Genomic DNA, 14063 nt, shown 5'->3' on the forward strand with positions numbered 1-14063 from the left:
GCTGATCTAAAAAGCCCATTGTCTTCTTATTGAATAAAAACTTATTATAATCAACAATAACAACGCAACTCGCTTTTTAAAACCTTGGGATGACATAAGAATGTAAATATTTTCTGTTGTCCATACCTAGATAAAGAGAAGAAAGAGACTGTACTGCATCCCTGCTCTGATTAATACTGTTGCATGCCCCACCCCCCACCCCCCGCCGCCAGTCTTTGAGTGGTGTGAGATTGCAGGGGTTCCAGGTGCTTATTCAGGTTTCAGGTTTCCATCAGAATGAGGAACAGCAGAGACTGTGGTGTCTTTATGATATAGGGCTTATTTACACATATATACAACCCTAGTCTGCAATGGAGGGGTTCACAGCATTAACACCCAAAATGTTTCTTGCTTTCCCCATAGCCGCAGCTTAAGATTGAAACAGAAATCAAACATTGCTCTCACTCCCCCTGCCCAGCCTCCAGCTTTTTGCTTTTCTTCTCACTCACATTACTGCAAACTCTCAACCCTTGTCTTTGTCCTTTTCAAACTACCAGCCAGTAGGCTCTGAGCCTTCTTCCCCTGTGGGTTCCCTTGCGACTTCCTCAGCTGGTGCCCCACCATCACTCCTCCACATCCAGCCAGTCCATGACACCATGTCAGATATGCCTGAGGAGCACAGGATTAGCAACGATATGCTGCTTGAACAGCTGAAACAGTCATGGGCAGGAAGTGGGTGAAACAAATGATGCTTATACCCTTTCAATCCATGGCTACACCTGCTGGTGGTACAGTTTTACACCAGCCCAAGAGATATTGCAAGCCATTTCCCTCCCATTGACTTTAATGGACATTTCTTCTTGGTCATTGAAAGGGGAGTGATCTATTGACTCAAGCTGTGCCAGCCAATGCAATAAATAAATTTGCAGCTGGGTCATTTGTTCCATTGAAATGTGATTTGTCATTATTTTATAAGGCTCTAAAATGTGTGTTTTTATTTTATTTTGAATTTATTATATATATTTTTTAAAATAAAAAAAACAGTCTCTTCTGAAGATTTCTGAAGCTTTCGATATCCATATCAGTGGTAACAACAAACGAGCTGCAGTCTAGCTGAGTTAGAAATGAATTCAGGTACATCTTCTTTATAAACAGAGTGTCAAGCATGACTCACAGGTGTTAAGGTGTGGACATTTTAATAACATGAGAGATAGCATGACCGCTCCTATGTATGAGCTAATATATCATAGAATCATAGAACTGTAGAGTTGGAAGGGCGCCCAAGGGTCATCTAGTCCAGCTCTTTGCAGTGCATGAATCTCAACTAAAGCATCCATGACAGATGGCCATCCAACCTCTGCTAAAAACCTCCAAGGAAGGAGAGTCCACAGCAATAAATATATTCTATATAATATAAATGCAATAAATAAATAATAATAGTAAAGAAGTTGGTGATTTCAATGGGTCTAAGAATGTTTTTCTTAAATCGCCTCTCTCCCTCAATCGGGCACTTGAACTCCTCCTCCTCAAAATTTGAGCTGAAAATGATCAAGCAATGATTTTTTGCTTAGTCTTACAGTTAAATTAACAGTGAAACCAAGAACCATTGCCCTATGCTGAAAAGTAAAACATAATTTAGGTTTTCAGATTTCTCATTGAACATTCTTGTGACTTTATGAGAACACTGAAATGTCCCATAGTGTTCTATAGTTTTCAAACTGTTACTCTCCTGCATGGAATTAAAGTCATATCTCACGGATATTACTAGCCTCTCCTATCCAGGGCCTCAGGCAAAATGGATGGGGAAAATTTTCTCTATATAGTCAGCAGCAGAAAAGGCACCAAGAAAACCCAATCCAAGTTTTATATAAATGTCAACAATAATCAATCTGTTCCACTTCAGGAACCACAATGAAAAGTTCAGAAGTTTCCTTCAAAATTGTGTTGATAGGAACTTATATTGCTCTAATAATGAACTACCATAGGACAAGAAATTGTTGATTTTAGCTTTCCGTCATGTAGCCTTCCCCAGCTTGATACACTCTCATCATCACTGACTATTGGTCTGACTACGCCATAGTTTATTGGCAAGCAGGGAGTTAAGGATGCTATGGTATAGTTTCAAGTACATAGGTAAGGAACATTTGCCCAACTTTCCCAGTTCTTGGAGCCAGGGTGCCATTATTTGCCCAAGGTGGACAGTGGTAGTTGCTATCTCCAGGCCCCCATCTTGGTACATAGAATACTTCTGCTAAGGGTTTTGAGAGAAAGCTGACACCTGAATGAAATAAAAAAATTTCTTCCAGTAGCACCTTAGAGACCAACTAAGTTTGTTATTGGTACGAGCTTTCATGTGCATGCACACTTCTTCAGATACTTGAATGAAAGGCTGTTGTTCAGTGGTAGAGCAAATGTTTTATATGCAAATGGTCACTGATTTAATTCCTGGCATCTCCAAGCTGGGTTGGGAGTCACTACTAGTCAGGGACTGAAACGCCCTGGGATGATCCTCATTTCAGGGAATTGTCTACGAAGAAGAGGAAGAGGAAGAAGAGAGTCAAAAGCATTAAGAGAAAGTAATTCAAAGTAACCTTTTTTAAGGCATGTGGAAGAAAAAGGAGCATCTCAAAAAAAAAATTATCCTAAGAAACTTTGACTCAGCTCTGGTTTGAATACTCTGCCCCCAAACCTTTGATAATGATCCATTAAATTGGAATAGAATTATTCTCCACAACTCTGTAATTGCATGCAAATAGCTGAGTATAGTGTAGTGATGGAAAAGAAAACATAGCTAAGTTTGCTGCTAGGTAGGGCTTGAATCGAAATCTCCATCCATGCTGTTAGCAAGTACATTGCTGCAGCTATCTTTTAACCTATGCTTCCCTGTCGTTTCCTGGAAGATAAATCATAACTTTGCCTTAGACTTAATGGATATGCATTTCCTTCTGTCACCTTTGCATTTGGCCTCCTGTTCACGGAGAAAAAAGGAGTGGGATGTACTTTGTCTGAGGCATGAATGGCCACAGCAGTGACTTTCAATGGTTTGGTGAAGGTCAGAAAGAAGATTGAGGGCCATCCCATAACAGCTCTTGTTTACTTACTGTGCCCTGCTTGAAATGAGAGCAAGAGAATACAAACACACAACAGCCTACTTTATGGCTATCTCTTTATGCTGCTGCCACCTTTGCAAACAAACCTTACCTTGCCCTCTGCCACACTGGGAGGTCTTAAAGTCTATTCATCACATCCAACAGCCTTGCATTTCCTGTTGTATCTGAACTGGGAAAAGGTAAAATTTTGTATTTTGAAGCAGTCTGTTACTTGGAAATGTAGCAGACATATCCTCTAAGTGGGTAATACTCAGAGCACAGATTATTTCACTGGAGGCAGCATGCTATTTGTGCACCATTGAATTAGATTATGCTCGTTGAAAAAATATGACTCCAGCTGGATTGATGGTACATTTGTGTGTACATTATCTTTGCCTGTGTACTCCAATGGAGCATCTGTCTTTAATCTTAGCAAACTCTGACAAGATGTCTCATAAGCATACAAATCGAACAAGTTCCTGATGCAGGCTAATCAAGTTCCTGCTGACAACCTTTCTATTTTAGGTGTGATGACATATTCATCCTCCTTGATCAAGTCATGACTAATGGATGAGACCTTTTACTTGTTATACCAACCCTGAGAATAGTCCAAGCGAAATAGCAGGTCTTGCACTCGGTTCTAGAACTATTTGACTTATCTCAGTGCACAGTCAAAGGTTAGCAACACACGTGAACATTATTAGCATTTTCTGACAAAAAAAGAGAGAGCTTCCATTGTCTGCAGAATTATTCTGCAGGATCCTTGCATAATAAGAAAGTGTGTAAGAAAGTAAAGTATTTTTTTTTAATGGGTATAATTATTTGATGGTTTCATTTACAGCCACATATACCAGCAATGCAATCCTATTAAGACGGCCTGCCCCAGCAGGTTGGTGGATTCGGGTGGTTTCCTGATGGCTTTTAGGGAGTTTCCTGTTGCCTCAGCAGGTGATTCTGTCAAAGTGGATCTCCTGAATGGAGAAATGTGGTGGGCACATTTGTTCCTGAGCATCCCCTCTCACAGTGGAGTCAAACCAGCTGCTTGGTTTCTAGGGAGCTGGTGGTAATGAAATATGTGAGATGGTGGCTAGTGCAGTATTGGCAGAAAACGTGGAGTGAGTGCAACCAAACGCAGGCTAGAGCCTATTTGAAGAACTGTTCTGTGACAGTGCAGGCAGCAAAAATATCATTTCCCCCTGTCTCCATTGCATCAGTAAGGAGCAATGCAACAGAGCTGTTTACAAATTTGGAGTCAGGCTGGTCAAACTCAAGAAAAGTATATGGCACTATGCATGGTCCTGCAACATGGTCCTGGCACCATTTCCAATACACTGTAGTATGTGTAAAATGGGGAATAAAATCCTAGTTTGTATTGCAGAACTTATTATTTTATCAGTGTTGATTTCAAAGAAAAAAGTGTAAAAACCTTATTTTGACTCTGTATCAGAAAAAACGATACAATACTGTCTGCAATCTTTAAGAGTGTAGCAGAAGGCAAAATTATTCTGAGAAGTTCTGGGGAAAGTTCCAGCTCTCTCAAAAATGTAGAGGATATCGGTCATAAATTCAGATCACTTCATGAAAAAATACATCACATAAAAGCCAAAAAAATAACAATACAAGAAGTCCCTCTACAGCAGTCATATTAATACAATCTTCCTTGTAACTTTAATAAACCTGAGTTCTGACTTTAAAACTACACTTTTAAAAATATCTCACTCATAAACAAGTTATTTGTAGACAATAATTAAGTAGCAAATCCAAAAGAGTTGCTTGTTATCTATTATCCCCTGGGGCTTAAAAAGGGAAAAAAATAAGTAATTATAACTAACAATTAATTGGGGCTTTGCTGAAAAGTGATTTCTAAACTGCACGAATAAATCAATAATATAAAATTTATATTATAAACAAAGAAATTATGTAAATGGAGTGGCAGGCTAGTAATTATCTTTCCTTTTTGAAGTTTTAGAACATCTTGATAATTTATTCTACTGCTTTATGCCATGATTTTGTTGTTATATTCCTTTGTGTACCACTTGGAATGTAACTTCCATTAGCCCCAGCTAGGATGGCTGTGCAGGCTGGGCCGATGGAGTTGTGGTCCAAAACACCTGAAGGGCACAAGAGTGGGGAAAGTTATCCTGAGTCCTTGCTGTGATGGGCCAAAATGACTTCCAGCGTGCACATTCTGACCTGGGAGAAAGCCCCATTGAACGTGGTGAGATATACATAGGAGTATGTTGTGATATAAACCCTTTCAATCATTTCATTATGGTCAAGTGATGAGACAGTGGGATTGTGTTTCCTGGACCCACCCTCACCATCGTGATCCTTGCAGGACCCACCAATACTAATGAATTTGTTGTGGCAGAAGGTCGGAAACAGGAAAACTGCTGTTAGTACACAGACTCCCTGTGGGATTTGGACTGCTACATGGTCAGAGATTTAAACTGCCAGGGAATCCTATGTGAATACATTAGATTCCACAGTTTATACCATCTCAACAGAATACATGAATAATGAAAGCACTGAGTAGGGTGAGGTCAGCAAGCATGGACCTATGTTCCCTTCAGGCACTCTGGGTTCTGCCCAACATTGTGGGTGCCCGGTGCAAGTGTGTGATGTCACGTGGTGGGCTGGGGCTGCCTAGTGGAGTGTGCCACTGCAATGGGAGGACCTGATAGAGCCTGTAGCAGCTGCAGCAGGCCTTTCAGCAGGTGCAATGGGCCCCATCAGGCCTTCTTTCCACTGTGTGGACTGAGGAATATTGAGGGGGCCCAATTTTTAGCTGAAGCCTCCTGCAGTTGTGACTGCATTTAGGCAACCCGGGGTGCCATCTCTTTTATTCTGTTGGTGGCCATTTTGAGAGCTAAAAATTGAGAAGATGTTATTGCTGGTTATAGTGGAACCCAGGTAGACAAATCTCCTCAAGCATGTGGTCACCAGTGCTGATGTGTGGAGTGCTGGCCTTGAATATCCTGCTATATAGTCAAAACAGCTCTCAAAAAGGCTCCCAACAGAATAAAAGAGATGGCACCCCGGGTTGCCTAAATGCAGTCACAGTTGTGTGATGGGACTGGAGAGCAACTGCAGGAGGCTTTAGCCAAAAATTGAGAAGATGTTATATCTGCAGTTATCAGACGCTACTGGTCATGATGGCTATGCTGTGCCTCCACAGTTGGAGGAAGTAATGCTTCTGAATACCAGTTGCTGCAAATGGCAGGAGGAGAAAGTGCTCTCATGCTCAGGTCCTGATTGACCACAAACATCTTGCTGGCCACTGTGAGAACAGGTTGCTGGGTTAGCTGGGCCATTGGCTCTCGGGATTCCTTTATACAACAATAAACGGATGGTAATAATGTGAATACTGACATCCATTCTCATTTTGTATATTGTGCTCCTTTCCTTGAATGCTTTTGGGAGATAAAAATATATTTTTATCTGGCCTCTTTTAGAAATTATTCTCAAGTATCTATAACTCAGAATAAGCACTATGGGATTCAGTTTTCACAGAATGGTCCTTTAAATAGGGTTTTCTATGGGAAATGCTGCTGTAATCAGCAAGGAAAATATTTCCAGGGTTTCTGTTTTATAAGCTGGACTGTGCAAGGTAATTTTGTTAGCCAATTCAGTCTGAATATATGCTGGATTGGGGAATATATGTGTGTAGTTTTGAAACTGGCTCACTATGTCCTAACGGGATGATACTATCAAGCAGAGAGCCCCCATCCACTGAAAAACAAACAACAACAGCATCTCTAATGCAAAATATCACAAACAATTAACAAGCAAATTCAGAATTTCACAGGTTGTTGACTATCCAAATGCACAGAGATTTTGGGAAACAGCGGAGACTGCATGAGACATTAACCAAATTTCATAGCAGATAAAATGAATTCATGCCATTTTGGGCTGACATTTCCAGTACAAATATATTGATCTATAAAAAGAAATGCTACATTTTGAAGTCAGGCATGGGTGGCAGTCACCTATCCATGTTCAAAATCCATAGTACGAAAGAACTGTGGCTATTTTAAATAATTCCTCCCTTCCATAAACCCCATTTTGCTCCATACATTCTATGAATGACTTTGATTAAAATCAGTCAGGTGAAAGGTACGCTTAAGAGAGTTATTCATGCTCAATAAGTGCACTCAATACCTGCAAGGTCTTAAAGTTGGAGCTGCAGCTCAATAGTAGAGGACACGATTTTCATGAAGGAAGGTCTCAGGTTCAGTTCCCAGCATTGCCAGATAGAGCTGGAAAAGTCTCCTGTCTGAAACTCTGGAGCGCCATTTCCAGCCAGTCTAAACCATGAGTGGTTAATGTGCAGACCTCCAGATGTTGTACTACAACTCCCCTCTTTTGTACAGTTGGCCATGCTGGCTGGGACTGATTAGATTTAGAATCAAATATTATTTCTGCAGATATTGTGTGAAGTCCTGATTAAAGTGAATATTCTCAAGCCTCATTTATTTCAAATGGGCTTAGATGTACTTTAGATTTTGCCTTTTAGGCCAGGATACTGAACCCCACATTCACATTAAGAGAGTTTGTTGTCTTCTCTACTCAGCAGAGCTTAGGAAAATATGCATCCAACAGAAAGTGTAAATAAATGTGATGGATAATCCAGCACACTTCAAGCTTCAGGAAGATCCCCCCCCCCCCCCCCGAGATGAAAACATTAAACAGTAATGTAAAACTAGTGTTGTACTGAATTTTTGCTCTTACATGTAAAAGTTTCAGCTCTTAGACAACAGATGTTGAAAATTAGCCTGAACTCCTAACAATATTTGTTTTTCACATTTTTATGCCTTTTTTGCTGACTGCATAGTCTGCTCCTTCAGCACCTGCTTGAGGTCTTTCCATGACCCTTTGCTGTATGATCCCAAACAATCAGAAATCAAACACTGAACATGTGAATGTTTGCGTACCACAAGCTACATCCAATATTGGTCCTACTAAAAGCAGACCCTTTGAAATTAAGGGGCATGACTAATTTAGGTCTGCTAATTTTAATGGGTGTGCTCTGAGTATAACTTAGTTAACTACAACACCAAGTATTTAATTAGAATTGGGACAAGGATGCAATAATGCAGAGGGACTTGATGTGGGTGGGTATTGGATGGCAGAACAAGATAATAAATGTGAACGCACCAGGCATGCTTTGTAGTCAATGAAAAATTAGGAAAGGATTAGGAAATGACAAATCTCTGTACTTTCACCTGTCTTTTATCCTTTCCTGGCATAATCCTCTACTAGCAGACACAGCCCTGTATCTGTGTCATAGTGATTTGCACCTTTGACATGTAGCAGTATAAACCCTAGCCCAGGAACAGTGCAGCATAGTGATGGATCCCACTACCACACCCAAAGCCATCACTGCTGTACTGTTGCTTGGCTAGGGTTTAGACTGCTACAGGCGAGTCTTCCTGGGGACATCATTCCACAAGCAAGGAACCACAGAAAATAAATATTTTGAAGAGAGAGAGAAAAGATGTTATGACAACTCTCATTTTAAATACCACTACTATATGTAGGCTATAGAAGCTGTGATATGTTGCTGAGGGGGGGCAGGAGAAGGGAAGAGGAAAACAAGTCTTCAACCACCATTTATGTCTATGTCTCATCCAGAAAGTAGAGCCAGAGACATTTTGGCAAATTTAAAAAATCCACCCGGTCAGAAGGTTTACCCTAGAAAGAGAGTGTGTTCTGGAAAAAGAGGACACATGGCAACCCTAAATGTGTGGCCTCATCACTCCATCCAGTATGGCCAATGGTCAGGGGAGTTTTAGTCATGGTCAATGGTCAGGGGAGCTGTAGTGTAACATCTGGAGGAGCAAACATTCCCAGTCCCACGCCTGTTTCCACCTCTGAGATAGTGAACGGCTGTTATATGGGATACTGGATTTTATCATCAGAGCCAATAGATGATAAGACTCATGAATGGATGATGGTCAGAAAAAGCAGGTAAAAGTAGGAATGACTTTGATGTCAAAAATCTGATTCCTTGAATATATGTAAGTAAATGGTACACCAGCCTCTACACCGAACTATCCCTTGTCATATGATCATTTGAATGAATTACATCATAAGAATTAGGACAGAGTATAGTTATAACCATGTACAGTGGTACCTTGGGTTACAGATGCTTCAGGCTACAGACAATTTAGGTTACAGACTTCGCTAACCCAGGAATATTACCTCAGTTTAAGAACTTTGCTTCATGATGAGAACAGAAGTCACATGGTGGTGGTGTGGCGGCAGCAGGAGGCCCCATTAGCTAAAGTGGTGCTTCAGGTTAAGAACAGTTTCAGGTTAAAAACAGATCTCCAGAACGAATTAAGTTCTTAACCCGAGGTACCACTGTAATGAAATTGAGTATTTTTTTTTTAAAAAATAATATATTCATATTCAATGCATGTAAAATATGCTAATGGAAACTTAATGAAACAAATAAATGCCTGCAAAGGGATAAGATTATTCTTACAAGTGGAAAATATATTTCCTAACTGCAGCAGAATATTCTTAGTGGGAAGCTACATCTTCAAAATCTTTGCACATTCTTCAAATAAACAGCTTGAAGGTCAAAGCAACAATCAAACTGCAGATGCCATTTTTCCCTCTGTGTTACTCAAGATGTTGCTAAATACTATGGCTAGGATCCAAAAGGGAAGTATGTGCAAGGGGGTAAGTGGGTGGAAACAGCACACAGGCAAAGCTTAAAGCTTTCTGATATAAACTTTGAATGAAATGTGTAAAGTGATGAGCATTTCCTAAAGAATCTAGAGCTGAAGCAACTTTTTTAAAAAAATCCACTAGTAGCAGATTTTAGGGCTGCATTTAATAACTTTTCAATGGATGGTTAGTGTTGCCCACTTGAGTTAGTGTTAAATATAAACTTGTCATTTAACTTTGATCCTGCAGCTACCATCTGATTATGGTTTCGCCAGAGTTCCCTATGGACAAGGAAGTACATCTTTCCTGTTCACCTGCTCAGCTTGTTTGCCATGCACCTCTGAAAGCCCATATATGGGCACAACACTCAAATGCAGCCCACATGTTTATAAAATTCTGTGGTCAGCTATTGATTTGAATTTTACAGATGTAAACCCTATTGTAACATTATACTGATGCACAGGTGGGCATTTTGAACTAGTATACTTGAACCTTAAGAAGCCTGATAATTCAAGGTCAAGATAGCTATAATGCCAAGCTAGGTAAAAAGTTTGCCACATGTGTGGCTGGTTTTGAAGCTGTTTATAACTCATGTTGTTGTTGCTCACATCTGTCTGTCTCAGGAAACAATGGAAGAGTACGCCTTCGGGGGTAATGTCAAACCGTTGGAATGTTACAGTGCCTGCTGTGATTGTAGAGACCAATATGGGAGAGACACATTTTGTTGATGCTGGGGCAGAGGAAGGTATCCAGTTGTGCTGCTGTAGATGTATCGTGGTGTTTCTTCTGTTTGAGCTCCTCCCAAGTGATCATTTCTCCTCTGATTACTACTATGGATACACGACTTGACTGCCTGTCTCCAGGCACTGAGGTCATCTGCAAGGGATTCCCACATGGCAAGGGTTAATGTTGTCAGCCTTCATGTCATGTCTGCAGACCTCTTTGTAATGCAGAGTCGGTCTTCCAAATGTCCTGGTTTCTGAAACCAGCTCCCCGTAGAGCATGTCCTTGGGGATCCTGCCATCTTCTGTTCTGTGGACGTGGCCAAGCCAGAGTAGATATTGTGAGACAGAAGTGCAAACATGCTGGGAACATGGGAGATTATATATGTGTTTGGAATTCTGTCCTGCCATGTGATACCGAAAGCCATCCTGACACAGCGCACGTGGAAGGTGTTGAGGCATTGCTCCTGACACTTGTCAGTTGCCCTTGACTCTTCCATAAAGCAACATGCTCAACACGCAAGCCTGGTAGACCTTCATCTTGGTATTGGCATGTTAGCATCACGTTCTCTCATGCCATTCTGGAGAAGCCAGTCCTTGCCATAACTGCCTTGCCAATTCACTTGTCTAGCTCAGCACTGATGGAGAGATTGCTGGTTATGGTGGAACCCAGGTAGACAAAATTGTCTACCATCTCCTCAAGCATGTGGTCACCAGTGCTGATGTGTGGAGTACTGGCCTTGAATATCCTGCTATATAGTCAAAACAGCTCTCAAAATGGCTCCCAACAGAATAAAATAATCAAAATGAGAGTTGAAAATAGTAAAGCCAAAAATAAAAAATAACAATGCAATCCTAAGCATGTTTACTCAGAAATTAGTCCTTTTGAGATCAGTGAGGCATATTCACTGTTCATGTATATAGGATTGCAGCATAAAATGGTAGCACAACAGATAAAACATTCAATTCAGCAACAGACAGAGCAGGGAAATGAAACATACTAAAGCAGCTGATTAAAAACAGATAAAACAACAGGTGCAGCATAAAAAGTTCACCATGTGCAGGAAGGATGGAGCAAATGCACCTGCAATGCTCTTAACACAAGGCATAAAGTGGGAAAGAAAACCATTTTAATGGGGGAATACACTCTAGCCAGCATGGGCTTTGCATACATATGTTTAGTGGCATATGCTATGGGAATGCATGGGCCACAGAATTTACCTTGTATGTGTTATCTACCTTTTTTAATTATTAAAAGAAAAATCCATTCTGTTTCTGAGTGACTTTGTCCATTTTGATCTATCATTTTGGGTCAGAGCCACTCAGTAGGAAGCAAAATTGTGGGTTCACCTTCATTCTTATAGGGAATCTCTAAATGATGCTGTGTGTGTGTACACACACACCCACACACCAATTTGGCAGAAGCAGATGAAATTTTCAGGCATAATAGTCCCTCCAGAGTGGATTAAGCCTGCCAAATTGCAAGTCCTGAGGAATTTGTAGGTGAAGTAAAGTGACTATTTTCTCTTTAATACTGCTGAAGAGCTGTTTAAGAGCACCCTCCCCGCACCAAGCAGAGTGATACCAAGCATATGATATTTAAAAAAAAAATAGATGAAGCTTTAAGTTTTAAAAATATTATCTGCTCTTCTGCTTTAAAATAACAGTAAACAACAATAATAACAACAATCCAAAGCTCTTCAGTACCTTACAGACAGCATTTAGACAAATAAAACTATTGTAAAGTCCATGGACTGAGAAGGGAAACATAAAGACAAAGAGAAAAAATAGACCTATAGTGACAGAAAAGACAAAAGCAAAACAACAAAAAAGCAGCAGAATGACATGAAGTTTTGTGGGTGCCATGTTCTAATTTGGGGTGCATTGTTTACATTATTATTAGACTAGGAGTAAGGAGAAGGAGTAAAATCATCTCATTGCTCCCCCTCTAATACATGACCATTTTCTTGTATTCAGCTGATGCTATGATTATGATTATTTAATTTATTTACCACTTAACTTGCCTGAAAGGCTTCTAACCCATTTAACAAGTATAAAACTAATTGTAACAAATATAGACACACACAATTAAAATGCAGAATAAAACAATTTCATTAAAGCATTAAAAGTCCATACTGTAATTAAAATGTACAATAAATAAGCAAATTAGACCAGCATAGCAATTTAAAACAATTAAAACAAAAATGAAAACATGAGGTTCAAACCAGCAGATCAGGGAATGGTTATCTAAATGGATGTCTCTTCTAAGAGCCGGTGAAATACCAATAGAGCCCAAAATATTTTAGTTGGGAGAGAATTCTACAGCACTGGTGCCACCAGTGAAAAAGCCCATCTCTGTGTTACCACAAACCAATAAACATCAGGTCTGGGTCTACACTGATCTTCTAAACATTATAAAATATAATGTATAACATTTAATGGCAGTTTCCCTTTGCTGGTGGCTCACTGCTCTGCAGCACCCTCTGGTGTTGTATTTTAATAACACATTTTTAACGTTATAAACAATGAGTGTAGATGCATTCCAGGTTCCATCTGCTGATATTAATATCAGAGGGTGAAAGTGTTACTGTCCCACTTGCCTAACCAACTCCTCTTGATTAACCTGGATGGGGAACCTCCAATAAATTCTAGAATTGAGAATAGACAGTTTGCAACAGCTTTTAGGTCTTATAGTTCCTGTGCTGCCCCACTGAGAGTGGAGGAAGATCTCCATCTCATACATGGCTGTAGGCCAAGGAAGTGTTGTTGGTCTCATAATTCCTGACCATTACCAATGGGGTAATGGGGCAATGGGGCTGTTTAAACCTGGAGTTCAACAACATATGGAGGGTTATTGGGACCTTATGTATGGTGTAGATGATACGGTAGTACCTGGATCAGTAATTTGACGCGATATAAGGCAGTATCATGCATTCACATTTCTGAAAAGGAGTTTATTTTACCTGCTGATGCCATCACAGACCCTGTGACAGCAGACAGGACTGATTTTTACCACCTGGATCTGTAGACTGGCACTGCTATATTTAGCTAATGACTGCTGTTCTTCCCAGCACAACACATTTTAAGTGAATGTGAAACTAAGGAAGCATTCTTAGTGGATATAGTAATAATCCTCCTTTTTATCAGATGGGTTACTGAACCATTTAAATGCAAGGCAATTAGTTGCTTTCCCTCAAAACCAGAGAAATAAGTAACAAGCTGTCTCTGAAACCTGTTAACATTAACCCAAAATCTTCAACTTTGGATGCTTTCTTAGTGAATTTGGAATGAGAAATAATGAACCCATCTTTAAGGCTCTCCTAGAATGCAATATTGACTCAGAGCAGAGTTTAAGGGGCTTCCTACCAGTAAGTGTACATAAAATGGTAGCCTTACAGTAGCGGCAGATCTTTGGTTCTCTATTTAATTATTTCTTTTAGACATGTGAATATATGCAACATGCATGGTGATCCTTTTTCTACCCAAGGAATATCTTCCTGGCTGCAACTCCCACACATGTCACATGACCCACACAAGATCATGGAGCCCATACTCTGACCAAGATGCCTGTTGAGCAGCTGTGTGGTCACCCTGG

The sequence above is a fragment of the Podarcis tiliguerta genome (genome assembly GCF_965153285.1).
Source record: "Podarcis tiliguerta genome assembly, chromosome: Z".
NCBI lineage: Eukaryota > Metazoa > Chordata > Lepidosauria > Squamata > Lacertidae > Podarcis > Podarcis tiliguerta.